A 24,164-nucleotide genomic window follows, 5' to 3' on the forward strand; every position below is an offset into this window, starting at 1 on the left:
AGACTTGGTGACTCAACAACAACAAAATTAGCTGATTCACTTCATTGCACAGCAGAAACTAACACAACATTGTAAAGCAATTATGCTCCAGCTTTAAAAAATGTTAGTAAATACGGGTTATGAGGGAGAAAATGGAAAGTGAACTGAAAAACCTTTCAATGGTTAGAACTGAAAGAGGACTTTGAGACTATCAAGGTCAGCAGGCTCATTGTACAGAAGGGAAATCTGCCAGCACTGTTTCAGAGCGTGGGTGAAGGGGAAAGAAATCACAACATTACCTTCCGTTGGTGGAGCCAGGCTCTTTGTAGGTCAGATTTCTGAAGGCTCTGAGCAGAAGGGATTGAGCTCTCTGTCCAAGTGATGAGATACGTTATCAAGAATTTTTCAAGTGGTGACACTTGAAAAGGCCCTCTAAACCCCTATTTGGACTCAAAACCCTTCTCTTGTACCTTTAAGTAATCCCTTTTCTCAGAATCAGATGCCTTGTGCAAATCTTCTCTTGCCATCTCAAACAGGCCTCCCAGCTTTTTGCCAAAGACACAGAAAATGGTCTCCAGGATAGATTTCAAGGTTTCCTGATGGTCAGACTACTGCTGTTAGGTTTCAAAAAAGGTATTCCTGATTTCTGGGGTAAAGGATGAAGCTACATAGCACCTTTTCCCCCAAACACTAGCTTTTCTTTCTTTTTCGAGTGGTCCGAAGCCATCAAAATGAAAGACCATGAAAGTCAATTTTAACAAGTCCAGCTCAATATAACTGGGTGCAGAGGATCTTCAAATGTCCTATTTTATTCAAAATGCTATGTGGAGCAGAACAAGTAGTAATATAAAATGAATGTCTATCTTTTTTGACCCCAAGTTCAACTGCATTATTAAAATATAAACCCTCATTTCCAAATATTGTAATACTTTGAAAAGAACCTATAACATAAAAATGTTGAAACAGGCTTGACTTTATTTTGGAAACTCTGACTGTCACCAATTTATCCCCAAAGGGAGGCATCAGCATTAATATTGACAATACATTCCCTAAAATAGCCACCATGGAGTCCTGCATACACGGTGTACTCAGGAAAGCTTGCTCATCAATTTACTGACTCACTAAGACTGTTTCTGCTCTGTGTCATCAATTTAAAACATCTTTATCTGGAAATAATTTATAGAAATCCATGGTCCTTGAAAATTAAAAAACATACTGTATTGTTTTCAGATTTCACCATTCTGTTTTCTGATAAACATTCAAATGACAAGGCAGGCTTCAAGAACAGTCATTGCAGCCTCCTTTAATCCTTTTTCATGAGTTGTCCTTTCTTTTTCTTTCTTTCTATGTTTTGGCATCAATAGAAAGCCCTATATTTAAATATTTAATCTAGAGGAGATTTCATTCCTGTTGGAGAGTTTTGGTTGATCAGTATGTCCAGTGATAATATCATCTCATTTAAGCCAATAAATCATCAAAACCATGAACTAAAGCCTCTGGTATAAGAGCACCCCCTTCCCATAAAAACTTAAAAATCATGTGTAACTAATGTTATTTAGTTCCCTGAAAAATATAAAACTTTCAACCTACTTGCATTTAAAGTTAAAAAACTAAGCATTTTCATTTATTGAAGCTATATGATCTGCTTTCTACAAGAAGTTTGAAGGAGCTTATAGTGGAGAGAAGATAGCATAAACAGGGCAATGAAAAAGAAATGGAAAAGAAAACTTGAATATCAAAGTAAAAGATATGAAGATTACACCAGGAGAGTAAGCAGATTATTGTATTTGTTTCTGATTTTCTGACACTTAATGTGAATTTGTACTTCTATTTCAAGACCCAGGTCAGACAGCACCCTCTCTGAAGCCTCTTCTGAGTACCTAAGGGCCAGAACTCTAGTGGTCTTTTATACTTATGCTAATATGAGTACCTATCTGATTTTGTTGCAGTACTACTTATAAATCATCCTTTGTTTCTACAGTCAACTCAACTCGCTAAAGTCAGGAACCTTCACCTTTCTTAGGTCCCTATTGTTAAAACAGCATTTGGCATCCTCCAGTAACCTGATTTTCCTCTTCTCTGGATACTTTTGCAACTTTCCCATTATCCCTTGAGTTCTGAGGTATCATGTGTAGATGAGTCTTTCTTTCTGAAGACTTGCACTACCTTTCTTTGACTAGGACAAAACATGTATTAGAAATTTTTTCTAATACATATTACATTATGTCTAAATTAAATTATGGCTTTTTCATTTTCCCTACATTCTTTTCTAAAACTCCTAAAAAAAAAAAAAATCAGAGCCCCTGAATTGATTTTCAATAATCCATCCCTATTCTACTCATATATTTAATTCTTTTTCAATGTTTTGTGAGTTTATCAACTTTATCTTTCAGAATAGATCACTAATTTGGTATGTTTGAGTTCCTTTGTAATTGTTCACAAAAAAATTTTTTTAGTTCCAAAAATGTTTGCTTATTTTTAGTCATAATCTGGTTTTCCTTTCTTCTTCCTTTTTCTTAAATATATTTAATATTGAAACAAATCTTTCTGAGAATGTAATCAGAATATTTAAGTTCTCTTACCTTCATTGAACTATTTCTTTTTCGTCTACAGTCATTCATTCTGTTCCTTTAGCTTGTTTCTTGGCATCCTTTGCATTTAAGAAAATCAGGACTAATTTTTTTAAACTCTCTGATCTTTTAGTTGGCAAATCATACTTGTGAATAAAGGACTTTATTGATGAATTAATGTAGCTGTTGCACCCTCTCTGAGTAGGTCTGGATCTATTTCCTCAAAAAGGCTTTCCCTGGAAGTGAGCAGGCTGTTTTCCTGTCCGTGTGTAAATACGTGAGGATGTGTCAACGTGGAGGAATGATTTACGGATGTGTGGCCAGAAGGTAAGCAGGCTACCTAAAATGCCAAAATAACAAAAAGATTACTCTGAGAATTGGGTATTTCAGTATGTTTTTCTCCTGACTTGAGAGGTCTTTCCTCTTACATTCCTTTTTGTGGTTGTACAGCTTGATGTCCATTCAGCTGGGCTTCTGTCGCAAGAGACAGATGTCACATTGAATGGCTAGACCATCTTAGGCAGTTTATTTAATTTCTTTAGGAAGATGTTCTCTGGCTTAAGCTAAGGAAGAAATGCCTCTGCTGTCAGTCAATTTGTGGGGAAGTGGAGAAAAGCCACTAGAGTCCTGTCAGCCGACAGATTTTTAAATACTTATCTTGACGACTGGTTTCAGTTCTCCCCCACCCCCATGCCTCCTGACTGAACTTGGAGCTTTTCCCAACATACCCAACACATCTCCTCTGACTGTGCTGGACTTCCTGTATGCTTTCTCCCAGTCTGGATTATTTATCAATAAGAACTTATTCTCTGGAAATCATTCACAATTTCATTTGTGCTGCTGGTATCACTTCTTATTTGCTTTGCAACTATGGATTTATTTTCCCTGTAAAACAACTTTGATGTGTAATGGAACTGGGAAGGCAAAGGATAAACCCACTCCCTATGTTCTCCGTTTTTTAAATAGGGGCTCTGTGAGCTTGGATTCCCAGTTGGAGTTTAGATTTGCTGCTTCATTTGGCCTCTGAACTTCCAAAGGTAAGCATTTGTTATCTACTGTACTTTTAAATGTTTATTCAACTGATTTGCCATTCTTTAGAATGTTTCCTATGTCTAGTTATTAATCTTTAGAAAGGTTCTAGTTTTATTCAGAAAATTACAAAAGCCAGACTCATAGAAATTATCTTTGGGTCTGTAATAGTGTTCAAAAAACATGAAGGTCAGCTGAACTCAGGCTCAGGGATGAATCTGATACCTGAGTCACAGGTGTCAATACAGCTGTGAATATTAAAGGGATAAAAATGTCCTTGATACAGATCATTTAATAACAACAAGAAGTAGGCTGCTTAAGTGTTTTTAAATCTTCTTAGTTTCAAAAAGTGTATCTAAGGTCCAATAAAAATCTGAATAATTGAAAGCATACATATAATATATGCTGTATCCTAATATATAAGTACTATATATTATATATAAATATGTATAATTATTATATTTATATACCAATTTTTCTTAAAAAAGAAAAACAAAAGTAGCTCTCAGTTTCTTCATCACCTTTAATAAAAATTATCTTCTAAGAATTCTATCTAATTCTCTTCATGAAAAGTCACCAGCCATATGCTCATTTAATCCCACAATTAGAGTCTGTCTTCTATTACTTTGCAGGCAGTGAGAATGAGAGGCCCTGACCTTCTCAGATTTCTCTGAAATCATAAGAAGGGCACTTTGAAAAGACAGTAGCTGTAGCTTCTCTCTTGTCAGTTATTTAGTTTCAATACTTTTTAGTAATTCCAAAGACAAATTACATTTTCATTCTCCTTTGTGTTTCTCCATATTGATTCAGGCTAGAACATGGGTTTGTCTTTTGCTTCCTGGTGAAATTTATTTCATTAAATCTTTTTTAATAGGATAAAGTATATATTATGTTCCCCATATTTTTCTTTCTGTTTCAAACATACATTAAGCCACCTTTCACATACCTCAAAATACACTTTAAACCTTACCCAAGTATAAAATCATTGTGAAATTAAATATAATCTCCTGTAACCAATTAGTTTAAAAAAAAACAATGTGTTTCATTTATCATTTCTAATTTTTCCAGTGAAAAAGTCAATATGTATCAGATTAGATGACATAAAATTCATTTCACTGAATGAAGTCAAAATGCAAGACAATGCAGGAATATAATACTATATATGAAAGTGTGAAATGTACACATAAGGGTGAAATGTAGACATAAGGACTTAGGTGGATTAATGTGGACTGAAATACACTTCTCATCAACATTGAAGTAGGGACATAATAGCTACTGAATAAATGGTTATTGAATTAACAAAACAAATCATTAAGCAATGATGCTATCACATTGCAATAGCCTGATGCATTCATTTCAACCATAGGATTGTTCCTCATTACGGAATTTGATTTATATTCCATATTAACATTTATTTACATGGTTTCTTCTTCTAGTAACCTATGGGATCTCTGGGTGCAAGGACTGTGTCTTATTTATTTTTATACCACAGTGCCCACAGCATACCTGACACTGTTAGATGCTTAGTGATTTTTCTAATTGAATTGAAATCAGTTCAGTTCAGTTCAGTTCAGTCATCCAGTCGTGTCCGACTCTTTGCGATCCCATGAATTGCAGCATGCAGGCCTCCCTGTCCATCACAAACTCCCGGAGTTCACTCAGATTCATGTTCAATTGAGTCAGTGACGCCATCCAGCCATCTCATCCTCTGTCGTCCCCTATATTAGCTAGACAAAATAGCCTCTCCCATTTAATAAGTCTAGGAAAATTCCTAGCTCTAATAGATGGGCTTTTAAAGATGGTACTTACTGGGAAAACTATTTAGCTATACTAGCTTCATGAAACTCTCCATTCTCAGAAAATGACGCTTAACAGAACACAAGCCAACATCTGATTTATGCTACACATATCACTGTCTGGTGAAGCTGGTCAAATTCTCGATAATTGTCCAAGTTGCATTTTTCTCCTTCTTAAAAATTCTCACTCGGTTCCTTATCTGTTCTTGCATGGTTTCCACTGCAAATGGGACACTGGCGTTGCATCTCTGAGGACCACCATCCACCCACTGGAAACAGTTGTTTCCACCCACTGCACTACTGTTGTCCTAGAATGTTTCTCTAACCCAGGGTCCTAACACTAACTGCATGTACTCTACCAACACCAAAGTGACTCTCAGCCTCCACCTGAAAGTGGTTTAAGGAGTTCTCCAGCAGCTCTCTGCTATCCCAGTGTATCGTATGCTCAGGAGCCTTGGCAGTAAAGTTAGTAGTAAACTGAGCGCTGACACACCTCTATTACAACATGTACAAAGATTTATTCTTCTCTGCCTTTTTATATGCTGATATCTCCAGCAAAAAATCCATATAAAATGCCACAATCAATATTTTATAAATTTTTCATTAAATTAACGAGCACCTTGATGAAATAATACATTAATCAATGGATTAAGAAAGCTGCATGTGCTTGGCAGAGCTGTTTACCTGGACAAGACTGCCTTGTTTTCTATTTCCTGTTCTCCAGCACCAGGGCAGCCAACTTCATGCCTTTTCTTTTTCGAGATTTCAGGCAACTCCTTGCCTTCTGTTCTGATGCATTTAGAACTGATAAATATAAATATCCATATAAATATAAATATCTGACACATATAGTGAACTGATAGACTTTCTATAGCTGGCATCCCAGTGGCACTGGACAAAGCACCAATTTTCACTGGAAACCCTTTTATAACTCTATTCGAGGGATTTCTTCTGATTTTTTTTATATTAATATCACAAAGGACTTTTGCCTTTGGCATAACCACCAAAACAAGCTGAATAAACTATTGCACTATTTGTTTTTAATCCACCAGAGCGATGAGGAGGCAAAGAACCCTAGTTGACTCAACTTCAAAATGTTAACAAATCCTGCTCTTATTTCTGGTGAGACACATGCCCACTCTCATATTTGTTGAGTCGTTGTTGGGTCTGATTCTTTGCAACCCCGTGGAGAGCAGAACATCAGGCTTCCCTGTCCCTATCTCCCAGATATCTCCTCACTGTCTCACTTTTAGTGGAATGGAAAGAGAATAAATATCTTATTAAAGGGTATAAAGAGGAAGAAACAAGCCACAGCTTGAATGAACTTCTAATGACCATGGGAAGGCTGGCCTGACAGATACAATGCCAAGAAGACCCTGTGAGAGAGCGAATCCACACTCACCCAAGGACCCTTTTCCATACACAGGTCTCCATTTGTAATACACTTACAGCTGAGAGCTGGGCTAAGGACCCTCCTGGGAGAGCCTCCAGTGTGGCAGCCACAGAAACTAAGGTAGGCAACTTCAGAAGCCTGGAGGTAAGAGGAACAGAGAGAAAGCCTCCCAGGCAGCTTGCAGTGACCCTCGCAAAGCTAAACGCAGGGGGGTGGGGGGGGGGCAGAGAGAGATTATCTGTAATACAAAAAGAGCTGGCAGCTGAACTATAAACTGGAGACAAAATCTCCATGGTTCAAAAAGATAGTGACTTTGCTGTAAAATGCAAAGATATCTCTGGAATCATGCTAGTATCCAGATGTTAGACTTATCAAAGAGGGATTATTGAATAATGACAATAAAAATACCAAAGGATCTTGTGGGAAGATGGACCACATGTGAGGAGATGAGGAATTTTAGTGGAGAAATGTAAAACCCTGCAGGAGAAATATAGAAAAGATAGAAATGAAAAATGTTACCAGAAATGAAGAATTCACGGCTTCACAGTTGGGCACGGAGGAAAACATTGGTTCACTGGAAGTCGGGACAATAGAAAGTATCCAAACTGAAATATAAAGTGGAAAAAAGTCCCTCTCTGTAGATCCATAGTAAATAGTCAGCATTGATGTAAAAATAATTTCAGGAGGAGAGGAAGGAGAGAAAATGAAAAAAGGAAATATTTAATAAAACATTGGATGAGAGCTTTCCAAAATTCAAGAAAATCATCCTCTCCATAGATATCAGAAACTCAATAAAAGCAAAGCATAACAAATCCAAGGAAAACACATATATAGGCATATGATAAACAAAATACTGAACACAAAAGATAATGAAAGCATCCTGAAGAAAACAGATACATTTCAACAAAGATATGTTATAAAAGATACATTGCAAAAAAGATACCAAAAAAGAACCACAATATGTGTGATGTCTGACTTTTCAACAGAAAGGAAGCTAGAAAAAGGAGGAACTGCACCGTTAAAATGCTGAAAGAAAAAAAAAATGAAAAAGAAATTAACCTAGAATTTTATATTCAGCAAAATGTATCTATAATAATAATAAAGAAAAACATTTTCCTACTGACAAAAATCAGATATAGCTTTTATCTAGACTATTTGTACTATAAAACAAATACTTTAAAAAGGCAGAAAGAAAATAATAGATTAAACCCTGGATCTACAGGAAAGAATGATGAACATCAGAAACATAAAATATATTTTATAAACTATACGTACCCTTGTATCTTTTCAAACTTTTCACTTTTTAAAATAAAAATAATAATGTATTTGGGGTTTATAACATGTGTGAAGTAATATATAATGCCATTAGAGCATAAAAACTGGGACCATATGTTTAAGACTCATGAAAAAGTATCCAATTATTTAAAAGTGGACTATGATAAATTAAAGATACTTATTTATATTATAGAGTAGTTACTAAGCATATAACAAACACACACAGAGGTATACACGCACACACACCCACACACACAAAAGGGTACAATAAAATATGAAAAATACTTGATTCACCTAAAAAAGGCAAAAAAGGAAGAACATATTAAATAATGGATAAATATAAAACAAATAGTAGTTTCATAAATTTAAACACTACAATATCAATAATTGTCAGACAAAATGAAAAAGCAAAGTTCAATAAATGCTATTTATAAGCAACACATGATAATTATAAACAGTAAATACTTGAAAGTAAAGATGTAGAAAAAGCTGTACATGCAAACACTAAACATAATAAATCTGGTATGGCTTTATTGCAAACCAGGGGTATCCAATTGTTGAACTCAAAACAAGACTCCCACTTCTGACCAACATAGAGTAAGAGAGGTTGAATTTATCCTCTTAATTGAATCAACCAAATAGAAACAAAATAAAGGAAACCACCATTCTGTATGCACTGGGCACGAGGCAGTGAAGAATAGTCACTCCTGAGGGTGAGGAGAGGAACCAGGTGAGACCAAAGGTTCTCCACAGAGGGTCTTGGTGCGGGGGGTGGGAGGGGGGGGTTCCAGAGTGCAGCACAAAGTGGGAGAATGTCTTTAGAACCATACAGATTCCCCGAGTTGAGGAGACCAAGGAGGCTACAGTTCACAGGATCGACAACAGGAATCAGAGTGATGAAAGGAATTAAATATCTACCACATCATGGTTTTTACCTCATTCAACAAATTGTGTTGATGGTTTTTCCTCCATAACAGTACTGATCAAATCTGGGGTATTTATTATTCTTCCTTGAAATTTCAGTAAGGCTCAAGCTTGGTTGGTTGAAGATGGTTGTTGGTGGTGGTGGTTTAGTCACTAAGTCATGTCCGACTCTTGTGACCCCATGGACTGTAGCCTGCCAGGCTCCTCTATGCATGGGATTCTCCAGGCAAGAATACTGGAGTGGGTTGCCAACTTGGTTGGTAGAAGATAGCTGCTGTGCGGTAATTTAGCATAAATCACTTTCACTTTTAGATAGTAAATGACCAAAAGTGCATTAGTCATCACAAATACTTGTTAGCTCATCTTCAAGTATTAGACCTTTCCTGTATCACAGCAGGGAGAAGGCAATGGCACCCCACTCCAGTACTCTTGCCTGGAAAATCCCATGGATGGAGGAGCCTGGTGGGCTGCAGTCCACGGGGTCGCTAAGAGTCAGACATGACTGAGCGACTTCACTTTCACTTTTTACTTTCATGCATTGGAGAAGGAAATGGCAACCCACTCCAGTGTTCTTGCCTGGAGAATCCCAGGGACGGGGGAGCCTGGTGGGCTGCCGTCTATGGGGTCTCGCAGAGTCGGACACGACTGAAGTGACTTAGCAGTATCACAGCAGAGGCCCTTCACTACACTATAACCTCAACCACTGAGCAAGCACAGTTATATATAGTATTAACAGTTGCTTGGTTTCACTCTCTAGCTGACTGAGTTTTAGCAAGGGATGAAATAATTTTTACTGACAAAAATGTAGATGGTTTACAGCCCTTTACAACTTGGGCTGGAAACTTTAAAAGGAATATGATAAACACCCTCCCACACTCTTTTCAGGCTACTTGTAGATTAAACAATATCACATCTGTTTATGAGTCAAAAGACTTACTCTATGGCTTTTGCATTTTATCTTCATGTTTTCTACTCTCATAAATAATACATACATGACTATGCTGCTGCTGCTGCTGCTAAGTCGCTTCAGTCATGTCCGACTCTGTGCGACCCCAGAGACGGCAGCCCACCAGGCTCCCCCATCCCTGGGATTCTCCAGGCAAGAACACTGGAGTGGGTTGCCATTTCCTTCTCCAATGCATGAAAGTGAAAGGTGAACACTGTATTTTAGTCACTATTATTACATTCATACCTTTATAACTTTTTATAACACACTGTATTATTTATATAATTTCCTGAGATCATATGGGAAAAACATTCACTGTAAATGATATGAAAAATTACTGCCTCTTACCAAAAAAAAAAAAATGACTTGCATAAAGAATTAATTCAATAATGCAAAGTGCACTTTTATTTAGTGGACTTATTTATCATCCAATGGAGAGAAAAGACAACCGTGTCTACCCTCCTCAAACATATTCCATTAGTTTCAAATGAGTTGTTAAGGAAACTGTGATTCAGGATATTAGGAAAGACACCAAAACTAGAAAAGATGAAGTACAACAGATCACAGAATTCATCAAGTGCAGGTATGAGTTTAGCCACAGGGATACAGAGCCAGCACGAGAGGCTTAGGGAGCTGAATCTGGAGCAAAGTATTCAAGAAGAGACCACTGGGTCATGCTGGGGTCTGAGCTACAAGGTGAGGTCTCAGTGGAAATTTTAATACCTTCCAATGGGAGAGTAAAGATTAGTCTTGTTTTCTCCAAACTGTATTTCTCTGACATTTGTACCAACTGTAGAAACAAGCTTAAACACAAAGCCTACAGTGTTTGAAAGGGGTTCTGGTTTGTAGGCTCCAATTACATATCCAAGAAATAAGTGTGTACCTTGGTTCTTCGAGGGGCTTCTCCGAGGCTCAGACTGTAAAAATCTGCCTGCAATGCAGAAGACCCAGGTTTGGTCCTGGGTCAAGCAGATCCCCTGGAGAAAGGAATGGCTACCCACTCCTGTATTCTTGCCTGGAGAAATTCATGGACAGAGGAGCCTGGCAGGTCACAGTCCATGGGGTTGCAAAGAGTCAGACATGACTGAGCGACTCACTTTCACTTTCACTTTGGTCTTTTGAAGCTTTGAAACAAGACACACTCTTCTCCTTCTGCAATAGCCTATTTGGCCATAGTTTTTCTCAAAATAAACTATTCCATCCATAGGAAAATCTGCTGATGTGGGCAATGTCTCTCTTGATAACGATTACAGCAAATCACTTCCTCAGCAGTCAGCAGGCACTACCACATAATCTGATGATATATAGAAAGGATAACTGGCCTTGAGCTTGTGACTCATTCTACTTTTCCAGAAAAAAAAAAAAAAACAACTTTCATCATCACTCTTTCATCTCTACCTTCTCAAAGTTTTCTCCTCTCTTGAGATAGTATTAGTTCAATAGGCATTTGCATTGATGCTGATTTTTCTAACCATGGTGAGTATTTTTAAATGAATAGTTTTTATTTTATCTGTAACCATTCATTATAACGATTCCTTACCTTTTGCTGAGATAAGAATGCATTAACAGACTAAATAACATGCATCATATGTTCAATGATTTTTTTGGTGTGTCCTTTCAAATTTTTCCTATACTCAAATAACTTTGCACTTCCAATGAGCTCATTTTTGTTTCCATCATCATCATAATGCCTCTTCTTAAAACTCTCTTTCCTTTTGTATCTGTTGACCGTAACAATTAATAATGGCCAACAGCATCACAACATGAAAGGCATCAAGCCTTTAAACACTCACTGAAAGTGATTTTTAATCAGTTAAATTCAATTTCTTTTAATTTAACAAGTTATTTAATTTTTAATCTTAGTGAGCACTTACCATAAATGTATACATTTCAGTTAACTTACTTATCTGCATTTATATTATGTGAAATGTATTTATAAGGATAGACTGAGGAGAAAAATACTACATTTATGAAGCTAGATCAGTAATAAATTGCTGTAGAATTATCCTCACATTTTTAGTATAGTGTCTTCCTCCCTGATTTTTTCAAGATATTGTCTTGAAAATGATTTCACTGAATGTCTTAGAATAAAATAAATCTTCAAAATACCTTTTTTAAAAAGACAGAACTCAATAAATGCTCTTTCTAGGGGATGAAGGAGACCCAGAGACTTTTAAAACCTGGTTTGTATAAAAGCAAAGACCATTTTTAGTGCTATCTTAGTCATTATTCATATTTAAACAATAAGAGTGTGAAAATGATAGTAGCAATTTGTATAAAAGCAAAGACCATTTTCCATGAGCTATTGCCTCTGTGTGGAGAGTCCTTCTTCTTCCATATTATTCCTAACCTTCAATTCCATACAAGTACAATTCTATACAGAAGCCACCTCTTTCAGTCAAACTCTCCCTGATTGCATCATATGGTAAATATTTGTATCTCCCTCAAATTCATATGTTGGAATTCTCAAGCCCAAGGTGATGGTGTGAATAGGTGAGGCTTTTGGGGGTAATTAGGTCATGAAGATGCAGCCCTCGTGAATAGGATTAGTGCCTTTATAGAAAGTGACCCAGAGAGATCCCTTGCCCCTTAACCTTGTGAGGACACAGGAATAAATCAGTGATCTGAAAACAGAAAGAGGGTCTTCATGAGAACCCTACTATGCTGGCACCTTGATCTTGGCTTTCCAGCCTCCAGAACTTTGCAAAATAAGTTTCTCTTGTTCTGTTGTATATTACTCAGTTTTTGATATTTTATTATAGTGGCTCAAATTGACTAAGACAGTAATCTAGCCAAAATGTGGGACTAAAATGTTCATACTTCCCTGCTCATGCCAGTTGTCATGGTAGGCAGATTTGAGTCACTATTCTTTTGGATCACAAGTTGAAATATGTCATCTATACGTAAAGCAAAAAACTGTAGGTAAATTTGCTTTCTCTTTGTCCCATCCACCAGCCTGAAAGCTCTGTGAGGGCAAAATCTAAGGTCAATATCTCTAGTACATTCCATCACAAGTGTTCCATAATAATAAAGCTTAGTGTGTATTTTCTGAATTCAAATTAAAAAAAAAAAAACACAAATTTATAAAAATCTCTGATTTCAGAGGAAAGGCAAAATTTCTTGAGTCACCTTTATCCACTTGCAATTGAACAGCAGAATTACCTAGGCAGATTTGTTTGAGGCCACATATACTATCTTCTCCACACTGAATATGCTCTCATTTAAAAAAAGTTTCCAGAAAATAGTACTATGTGTTTCTCATTTAAAATCATAGAAATAAAATAATTTTTGATATTTAATGTGCTACAATCACAAGGCAATGAAGAAATAAATATGTATATGCAGGCCTTGTGAGCATGTGAAGTGAGTGCAATTGTGCAGTAGTTTGAACATTCTTTGGCATTTCCCTTCCTAGGGACTGGAATGAAAACTGAACATTTCCAATCCTGTGGCCACTGCTAAGCTTTCCAAATTTGCTGGCATATTGAGTGTAGCACTTTCACAGCATCGTCTTTTAGGATTTGAAATAGCTCAGTTGGAATTCCATCACCTCCACTAATTTGTTCATAGTGATGCTTCCTAAGGCCCACTTGACTTCGAACTCCAGGATGTCTGGCTCTAGATGAGTGATCACACCATCATGGTTATCCAAGCCATCAAGATATTCTTTGTATAGTTCTTCTGTGTATTCTTGCCACCTCTTAATATCCTCTGCTTCTGCTTCTGTTAGGTCTATAACCTTTCTGTTCTTTATTGTGCCCATTTTTGCATGAAGTGTTCCCTTGGTATCTCTGATTTTCTTGAAGTGATCTCTAGTCTTTCCCATTCTATTGTTTTCCTCTATTGCTTTGCATTGATTGCTGAGGAAGGTATTCTTATCTCTCCTTGCTGTTCTTTGGAACTCAGCATTCAGATGGGTATTTCCTTTTCTCCTTTGCCTTTTGCGTCTCTTCTTTTCTCAACTATTTGTAAGAGTTCTTCAGACAACCATTTTGCCTTTTGAGTAAGGTCATATTCAAAATCCTCCAAGGTAGATTTCAACAGGACATGAACTGAGAACATCCATATGTTCAAGCTGGATTTAGAAAAGGCAGAGGAACCTGAGATCAAATTGCCAATATCCCTTGGATCATAGAAAAAGCAAGAGAATTCCAGAAAAACATCTACTTTGCTTCAATTGACTATGCTAAAGCCTTTGACAGTGTGGATCACAACAAACTGGAAAATCCTTAAGAATGGGACTAGCAGACCACCTTACCTGCCTCCTAAGAAATCTGTATGCAGGTCAAAAAGCAACAGTTAGAAAAGGACATGGAAAAATGAACTGGTTCCAAGTTGGGAAAGGAGTACGTCTAGGCTGTATATTGTCACCCTGTTTATTTAACTTAAATGCAGAGTACATCATGTGAAATGCTGGGCTGGATGAAGCACAAGCTGGAATCAAGATTGCTAAGAGAAATATCAACAACCTCAGATATGCAGATGACACCACCCTTATGGCAGAAAGTAAAGAGGAACTAAACAGCCTCCTGATGAAGCTGAAAGAGGAGGGTGAAAAAGCTGACTGAAAACTCAACATTCAAAAAGTGAATGGGACGGCATCCAGTCCCATCATTTCATGGCAAATAGATGGAGAAATAATGAATTTAGTCACAGACTTTTTCCTTGGGCTCCAAAATCACTGCAGACAGTGACTGCAGCCCTGAAATTAAAAGATGCTTGCTCCTTGGAAGAAAAGCTATGACAAACCTAGACTGCATATTAAAAAGCAAAGACATTACTTTGCCAACAAAAGTCTGTGTAGTCAAAGCTATGGTTTTTCCAAAGAACTGATGCTTTCAAATTGTGGTGTTGAAGAAGACTCTTGAGAGTCCCTCAGATTGCAAGGAGATCAAATCAGTCAATCCTAAAGGAAACCAACCCTGAATATTCATTGGAAGGACTGATGCTGAAGCTGAAGCTTCAATACTTTGGCCACTCAATGTGAAGTGCTGACTCATTGGAAAAGACCCCGATGCTAGGAAAGATTGAAGGCAGGAGGAGAAGGGGACGACAAAGGAAGAGATGTTTGGATGGCATCACCAACTTAATGCACATGAGTTTGAGCAAGCTCTGGGAGATGGTAAAGGACAGGGAAGCCTGGTGTGCTGCAGTCTATGGGGTCACAAAGAGTTGGACACAACTCATGACTGAACAACAACAACAATGAAAATGTGCACGACCTGCACTTATTTGTATACATACTATACATGTGTATACTTACTATATATGTATATACATATGTACATATTTAGAGGTAAATATGCATGTGTATATTTACCTATGAGTTTATTTACAGATTGATGAATATATAGGCAGATGAAATGGAAATAGTAGTGAGATACTTTATGTCTTTAAACCTAAGAGTTGTAAATGCGAAATTCAAAAAAAGAATAATATCAATTTTTTTGAATATGCACAAAGATGATTTAATTATTATAGGGAAAAAAAAGAAACAACAAGCATTTTTCAAAGTATCACATAAGCCGTTGTGCCCATTAAGGTATTAATCTGGCTTTCTTATAAATGGAGATGCTTCTATATGTTGTCCTTCAATATTTCTAAATGCACATAAGGCAGGAGATTTACTAAACTTTTCAAGAAAAAAATTAGATATAAAGCATGTGTGGGACATCCCTGGTGGTCAAGAATCTTCCTGCTAATCCAGGGGTCATGAGTTTGATCCCTGGTCCGGGAGGATCCCACATGCTGTGGAGCAACTAAGCCTGTGTGCCACAACTAGAGAGACTGTGCACTGCACCCAAGATCCTACGTGTCACAACTAAGACTCAGCACAACCAAATAAATAAATAAACATGTTTCACAACATGTTTCCATCTCATCAGAGCATTTTAACAATCAAAAAGCAAAGCTGAAGCTCATTTTTCCGCTTTAATTCTGTAGTGCCAAAGCTGGCCTTGAGTATAATAAAAACAAATGAGAGAAGGAGGGCCTTCATGATTACTTTTAGATGATTATGAAAATTATGTACTACAACTGTCAGATAAAATTGAATAAAAGAATAAGTTGTATATATGCAGTATCATAAAGATAATAGTCAACTGTAGCAAAATACTAAGCATAAAATAAATGTAGTTAACTGGTTAAAATCTGTACCCTTCCCCCATTCGGCCCTTATAGAGAGACTATTTGTTCTCTCCTGCTGCATAGCAAACTACCCAAAATTTGACAGCTTAAAACTTGTAGACATTTAGACTCCACATGTAAGTGGTATTATATGGTATTTGTCTTTGTCTGACTTACTTAGTATAATAATCTCTCTGTCCTGTGAACTTATTTACAAAACAGAAAGGGACTCACAGACATAGAAAACAAACTTATGGTTACCAAAGCAGAAAGAAGTGGGCAGGGGGTGGATAAGCTAGGAATTTGGGCGTGACATACACACACTACTACCTATAACATAGATAAACAACAAGGACCTACTATATCGCACAGGGAACTCTACTCAATATTTTGTAATAATCTATAATGGAAAAGAATCTGAAATAGAATATATGTATCTAACTGATTTACTTAAATATATACCTGAAGTTAGCATGACATTGTTGGTCAACTGTTTTTTTGTTGTTGTTTGTTTGTTTGTTTGTTTTACAAGTTGTTCAGTCGTGTCTGACTCTTTGGGACCCCATGGACTATACAGTCCGTTGAATTTTCCAGGCTAGAATACTGGAGTGGGTAGCCTGTCTCTTCTCCAGGGGATCTTCCCAACCCAGGAATCGAACCCAGGTCTCCCGCATTGCGGGCAGACTCTTTACCAGCTGAGCCACAAGGGAAGCCCCGGAATACTGGAGTGAGTAGCCCATACCTTCTCCAGGAGATCTTCCCAACCCAGGCATTGAACCGGGATCTCCTGCATTGCAGGTGGATTCTTTACCAACTGAGCTATGAGGGGAGCCCACTTCAATAAAAAAGAAAAAGAAAAAAACAGACACGTAGTTTCAGCAGACCAGAAATCCAGGAATAGCTTAGCTAGATAGCTGCTGTTGCTGCTAACTCGGCTTCAGTCATGTCTGACTCTGCGACCCCATAGACGGCAGCCCATCAGGCTCCACCGTCCCTGCTAAGACTCACTATCTCTCATGGCCTGCAGTAACAACTAGGTTGGGTAGGGAGGTCTTGAAGAAGAGCCCTTTTAAGCTCACTCATGTCACTGTTGGAGGCCTTACTCCCTCACCATGTGGGTTTTTCCACAGGGTTGCCTCAAGGACTTGAAGCTGTCTTTCCCCAGTTCTGAGCTATCCAGGAGAGAATGAGAGAGCTCAAACACACACAAGATGAAAGCCACAATCTTTTAAACCCAATCTTGGAAGTGGCAGCCTCTTATTTCTGCTGTATTCTGTTTACTGGAATCAAATCACTAACTCAAGCCTACACTAATTTCCTGGTATCACACAAAAAGGATTATATGAAGATCATTAGATGTCATCTCAGAAACTTTCTACATCAACCTGAAAAAGAACACTGCAAGCAATTTTGGTAATATCCTAATTCACAACTCTGATGATGCCAGCAATTAAACTAGGTAAGGCTGTAAAAAGAGTAGGAATTTGCAACCCACTCCAGTATTCTTGCCTGGGAAATCTCATGGACAGAAGAGCCTTGAGGGCTATAGAGAATAGGGTCACAAAGAGTCAGACACAACTAAGCAAGAGCACACACGGAGAGATGTAAAAAGGGTATTCAAAATCCCCATCAAAGACACAGACAATTACTTCTACAAATCAGGATGGAAAAATGCCCAAAGTCTCTGACCACTGCTTCCCAGTGGCTCAGATGGTAAAGAACCTGCATACAATTCAGGAGACCCAGGTTGGATCCCTGGGTCAGGAAGATCCCCTGGAGGAGGAAATGGTACCCCAATCCAGTATTCTTGCCTGAGAATTCCATGGACCGAGGAGTCTGGTGGACACAATCCATGGGGTCGCAAAGAGTCGGACACGACTGAGCAACTAACACACACACACACACACACACATAGAAGCTGAATACTGCCCTCTGATTGTTTTCTCAAAGTTCCACTGAGAAAGATATCTTCCCACTCAATAGCTCCCATGCCCCATGGAACTGTGGGAGAGGTCTAGTAGGCTCCAAGCTGTGTTTGAAAGGATTCGAGCCCAGGAGTCAGAAGGACTGCAGTCTGGTTCCAGGTCTGATGATAAGTTTTCTAGGTATCAGCACCTCTAGGTATAAATGTTTTAAAGAGCTCCTTATGCCTTGCCAGTATTCAATAAATAACAATTGGAAGAAAAACTGAGTAACACTACTTTCATGAGGCATTATCATTGTTATTCTGCATATAAAATATAAACAAAAGTCTCATTTGAACTGCTTACACTTTACTCAATGCCTAGACTTAAAACATCAAGTGAAAGTCGACAACTGAGCAACTGAACACAATGACAACATCATTGCTGTAATTAGTCTTTCTTAAAATTGTAATTAACTCTTGACTGCAGGGTGTGTATATATGCATAGGTATTTAATGAATATTTAATTGGGGGATAATTTTGAATTTACTGAAAGGTTGCAAAGATAGTACAAAAAGTTTCCATATACCCATAACGTAATTTTTCCTAAAGTCATCATCTTATGTAGGAATAGTGCATTTGACAAAAATGAAGAATAACATTGGTAAATGACGATTAACTCAACTTCAGTCTTTATTCAGATTCTACCAATTTTTCCACGAATGTCCTTTTTTTGTTCCAGGATCCAATCCAGAGCACCACAATGCATTAAGTCATCTGGTCTCCTGATCTCCTCCAATCTGTGTGGGATACTAAATCTTCCCTTATTTTTCACGACCATAACAATGTTGAGGAGTAGTGGTTATTTTGTAGACTATCCTTTAGTTTAGCTGTGTGATATTTTCTCATAATTTGGCTAACAACATGACTTGAGACTTAGTGACTAAACAACAACAATAACAAAGGTTTGAGATAAAAACATAAGATAAGCTGACTGCTCATCACATCCTATCAAGGGGTACATGATATCAGCATGAATTATTACTGATGTTGTTAACCTTTATTCTTTGCTTAAAATGCTATCTGCCAGCTTTCCCCACTGTACTCTTTTTGTTTTTTCCTTTACTATACCCTCTCAATAAAGATGAAAGTCACTACGCTTAGCCCACAGACAATTGGATCAAAGGGCACATTTTATTATAAACATTATGCTGCTGCTGCTAAGTCGCTTCAGTCGTGTCCGACTCTGTGCGACCCCATAGACGGCAGCCCACCAGGCTCTCCCGTCCCTGGGATTCTCCAGGCAAGAACACTGGAGTGGGTTGCCATATCCTTCTCCAATGCATGAAAGTGAAAAGTGAAAGTGAAGTCACTCAGTCGTATCTGACTCTTAGCAACCCCATGGACTGCAGCCTACCATGTTCCTCCATCCATAGGATTTTCCAGGCAAGAGTACTAGAGTGGGGTGCCATTGCTTTCTCTGATAAACATTATACCCAGTGGCAAAATTCATTTTGGAAATTTGAATATGAATATGCCTTATCTCTAAACTTAAACCTCTACGATTTTTCATACAAATTCATTTCCCAGTAAATGCTTCCTTACTCCGTACTTCTCTCTTTTTAGGTCTACCTCGGAGAACATTTTGAACAGGAAAAAGAAGTATGAAACATTTAATCATCATCCTTTTTATTTTATTTATTTATGGCTGCCCTGGGTCTTCATTGCTGGATGTGGGCTTTCTCTAGTTGCAGGGACTACTCCTTGCTGCAGGGCACAGGCTTCTCATTGCGGTGGCTTCTCTTGCTGCAGAGCATGGGCTCTGGGCCCCCCAGAGTTCAGTAGTTGTGGCACACGGGCTTAGTTACTCCAAAGCATGTGGAATCCTCCCAAACCAGGAAAGGAACATGTCTCCTGAATCTGCAGGCGGATTCCTAAACACAGGACCACTGTGGAAGTCTCCCATTGTTTTGTTTTGTTTTGTTTTGTTTTTTTGTTTTTGATTGCAAGGCTAATGAGATTTTAGTTCCCTTAACAGGAATTGAACCCAAGCCCTCAGCAGTGAGAGCCCTGAGTCCTAACCACTGGCCCACCAGAAAATTCCTAACCATCACTGAAGGACAAAGCAGAATAGAAACTACTGTCAAAATTGCAGTAAATATTAGTCATTTATCCTCAAGTCAGTACGCAATGGTTCTGATGATGTATGTGGAAACAAACAAAAGCAGAAAAATTGATTTTTTAAGAACTGGAAAAAATCCTGTATCTATAATTTCATGGCAAACACTTTAAATTATTCTGATTTTTTTTAAATGACAGTTAATTAGGCTAAAGATTTCAAAGACAAACTTTACAAAGTGATCTGTCCTTGCTAGGATTCTAACTCAAAGATCTTTCAGATTTCAGTCCTCCCAATTAGACTGTATGAACCCTGTCCACAGCTCTGAAGGGGATCTTCACCCATCTCAAAGGGCTAAAAAATAGCTGTTTGCACAACAGAGTCTCGTCTTTCCTGAAAACTTAAAATAACAACATTTCTCTGTATCCCCTTCATTATTTAAGAAGCTTGGGTGTGATTCTCAAAGTAATGATTTGTGTTGCTGAATTTTGAGACTGGCAGGAAAAAAAAAAAAATCTCTCGATGAAGAAGTCCTACAGCTGTGAAATATTCTCTCCCTGACACAGTTTCAGTCTGGAGGCATTTAGACTATGAGTAAGAGTCTTAGCTTTTACTGGCTATGTGTGGGTTGTTTGGCTTCTTGGCAAACATGTTTTGCATGTTGAATGTTTCCCATGAATACTTTGTTTTTGTTTCATGTTTGGGGGCCTCTGGTTCTAGTAGGTAACCAATAAATTAAGCAAAACAATTTAGATATCCCTTTTTTTCATGCTTTGGTTATACAAACTTCAGAGGAAAGTGTTTGGGGCCTAAATTTTCTACTTAATTGACTAAAGTTTAGATTTTTGTTTTGCTTGTTATAAGCCTTAAATGAGTTAGTAATTTCCTTTGAGGGTAGGGATTATCTAGTGTTTATTTTTTTCTACAGGCCTCCATACAGCATTCAGCATAACACATGACTTCAAAGTAGAAAGGGGAAAAAAAAAAAAAACCCAAAAACAAAACAGAAAAAAACGACAAACCATTTTAGATTTTACTCATTCCTAAAAATTTTATAAAATGTTTATTCAGAAATGAATACTATACTACTAAATCAGGATATAGCTTAAATATACAGTGACCAAAAGTTACACCAGTATTTCAGTAACATTTTAACACAAATCCTATGTTAAATATCAGTTGTTCTCATTTATTTGTACAGTAGTCTGCATAGGCTTCCCTGGTGGTTCAGAGGTTAAAGCATCTGCCTGCAAGGCAGGAGACGGGTTCGATCCCTGGGTCGGGAAGATCCCCTGGAGAAGGAAATGGCAACCCACTCCAGTATTCTTGCCTGGAGAATCCCATGGACAGAGGAGCCGGGGGGGCTACAGTCCACGGGGTCGCAGAGTCAGACACGACTGAGCAACTTAACTTTTCACTTTTTCTTCTGCATATTTACTTTTCACCTCTCTACTAAATTTCTCATAATTAACTTTTAAGAAAAATCTAAAACTCTTTCCTTTTTTCTATTCTTTAAGTTGTCCATTGTGTTACACCAAGAAATCAGCCTATTGAGATGAAACAACAACTCACACATATTCATGTATAATCTCACCTTATACATTATCTCACTGCATCTCCTTTTCCATTCTACTATCTAGGCTCACATCCTCATCACCATGGCAGTAACCACCTACTATAGCCAGTTCCTTCTTCATTTCATTTTTCAAATTATTAATACATTTATCCTTATAAATCATTTCTTGATCTTATCTCTTTCTTACAAAAATAACTGTTCTTTCTTCGTTTCATTTTTCAAATTATTAATACATTTATCCTTATAAATCATTTCCTGATCTTATCTCTTTCTTACAAAAATAAGTCCAATAATTTTCTATGTCCCATAAAGTAAAAAAAGAAAAAGAAAAAAGACTCCTAACAAACATTTCAAGAAAAATACAACATACAACAAACCAAGAGTTTATGGAAAAGAACATATGAGATGAAAATAGAAACATTAGATAGGTAGATAGCTAATAGAATAGACATGAAGATGCTAAGTCACTTCAGTCGTGTCCGACTCTGTGTGACCCCATACATAGACAGCAGCCCACCAAGCTCCCCTGTCCCTGGGATTCTCCAGGCAAGAACACTGGAGTGGGTTGCCATTTCCTTCTCCAATGCATGCAAGTGAAAAGTGAAAGTTAAGTCGCTCAGTCATGTCTGACTCTTTGCGACCCCACAGACTGCAGCCTACCAGGCTCCTCCGTCCGTGGGATTTTCCAGGCAAGAGTACTGGAGTGGGGTGCCATTGCCTTCTCCAAGATATGAAGATATTTCTCTATAATTTGAGGGGCTTTATTTGCTCTTTGGTAATGAGAAGTACTGAAAGATTGTTAGCAAGAAAGTGATACACTATTTGTATTTTAAGGACAGCTTTCAGACTTTATTCAAAAGGAAGACTAAAAAGGAACTGATAGAAAATTTGGACAGAAGCCTATCTCAGTTGAGTACAAGTAAGAGATAAGTGGGTAGAAAGAAAGAGATATAATCAGGAGAAGAGTTGAAGGTACCTGATGACTGATTAGAGAACAGGATGAGGAAGCTGAAAGAACAGAGAAAGACTTGAGGTTTCTAGTTTGGATGGTTTTATCAATAACAAATATAGGAGATATTAGGGGAAGAGTAGATTTGCTTGTAAGTGGAAGAGCTGGGTGGTTAGTGATGGGAGTGAGGTATGAAGAGCCTGTTGAATTTAGTTTTGTATCTGTTGAGGTTGTGTATCTTGTGGAACATACACAAAAGGCATTTAATATGAAAAAACTAGGCAGGATTCTGTGTATAATGTTTCTTTTATTCCCTGTAGTGTTCAGTACAGTGCTTTTAGCTTTCAATAGAAACTTACTTGAATGAGCAATTATGGTTGAGGGAATGAATAAGTGAACGATTGCATTCAGGTTCCCAAACAGCAGAGGGATGTTCATAATTTTCCTCTACACCATCCTTTAGGTTGGCTCATGAGCACCTCAAAGAGAGAAGGTCCCAGTCGAGTTCTCTGAAGGAAGATACCCTGTACTACCAATGTGATCAAGCACCAGTGGCCATGTCCCACTTACTTGGTTCACAGAAACAACTAGCAAAAATAAAGTGCCCACTGATCAACCTCCAAATGTTCATCTATGCACAAAAATATGCTAACAGAAGCAAGAAAGGGTTTTGCGAATGAAAGTAGTAGTTGCTCAGTTGTGTCTGACTCTGCGACCTCATGGACTGTGGCCTGCCAGGCTCCTTTGTCCATGGAATTCTTCAGGCAAGAATACTGGAGTGGGTTGCCATTCCCTTCTCCAGGGGATCTTCCCAAACCAGGGATTGAACCCAGGTCTCCCACATTGCAGGCAGATTCTTAACCATCTTAGCAGTTCAGTTCAGTTCAGTTGCTCAGTCATGTCCAACTCTTTGCAACCCCATGAACTACAGCATGCTAGGCCTCCCTGTCCATCACCAACAGTGCCCCTTAATGCCCCATGTGCTTGGAATTTATGTTTATTTTGCGTCTTCTCCTCCCCCACCATCCTCCTTTTTAAAAATTTCTTTTGTTTCCTAGGGCATCTTCTCTTCTTTTTGCCTTTGCTTTCCTGTTCATTAACTTTATTTATATGCAGAGTACATCATGAGAAACACTGGGCTGGAAGAAGCACAAGCTGGAATCAAGATTGCCGGGAGAAACATCAATAACCTCAGATATGCAGATGACACCACCCTTATGGCAGAAAGTGAAGAGGAACTAAAAAGCCTCTTGATGAAAGTGAAAGTGGAGAGTGAAAAAGTTGGCTTAAAGCTCAACATTCAGAAAACGAAGATCATGGCATCTGGTCCCATCACTTCATGAGAAATAGATGGGGAAACAGTGGAAACAGTGTCAGACTTTATTTTTTGGGGCTCCGAAATCACTGCAGATGGTGATTGCAGCCATGAAATTAAAAGATACTTACTCCTTGGAAGGAAAGTTATGACCAACCTAGACAGCATATTCAAAAGCAGAGACATTACTTTGCCAACAAAGGTCGTGCTAGTCAAGGCTATGTTTTTTCCTGTGGTCATGTATGGATGTGAGAGTTGGACTG

General features: G+C 37.9%; 1 long non-coding RNA gene across 2 annotated transcripts; it reads left to right on the forward strand.

The window, feature by feature from the left end:
* Positions 1 to 3,275: 3,275 nt before the first annotated feature.
* Positions 3,276 to 23,810, forward strand: LOC147365666 (uncharacterized). 2 transcript variants are annotated; one of them, XR_015132641.1, is made up of 4 exons: positions 3,276 to 3,392; positions 3,516 to 3,586; positions 6,801 to 6,887; positions 19,569 to 20,809. It is a non-coding gene; the product is annotated as an uncharacterized LOC147365666 (long non-coding RNA). The 2 variants fall into 2 exon arrangements; XR_015132642.1 differs by lacking the exon at positions 19,569 to 20,809 and adding an exon at positions 23,703 to 23,810 and having other exon boundaries at positions 3,291 to 3,392.
* Positions 23,811 to 24,164: the final 354 nt, after the last annotated feature.

Source organism: Bos grunniens, chromosome 9 (genome assembly GCF_055505025.1).
Source record: "Bos grunniens cultivar Pamir isolate PY7600 chromosome 9, Bosgru_T2T1.0, whole genome shotgun sequence".
Taxonomy (NCBI): domain Eukaryota; kingdom Metazoa; phylum Chordata; class Mammalia; order Artiodactyla; family Bovidae; genus Bos; species Bos grunniens.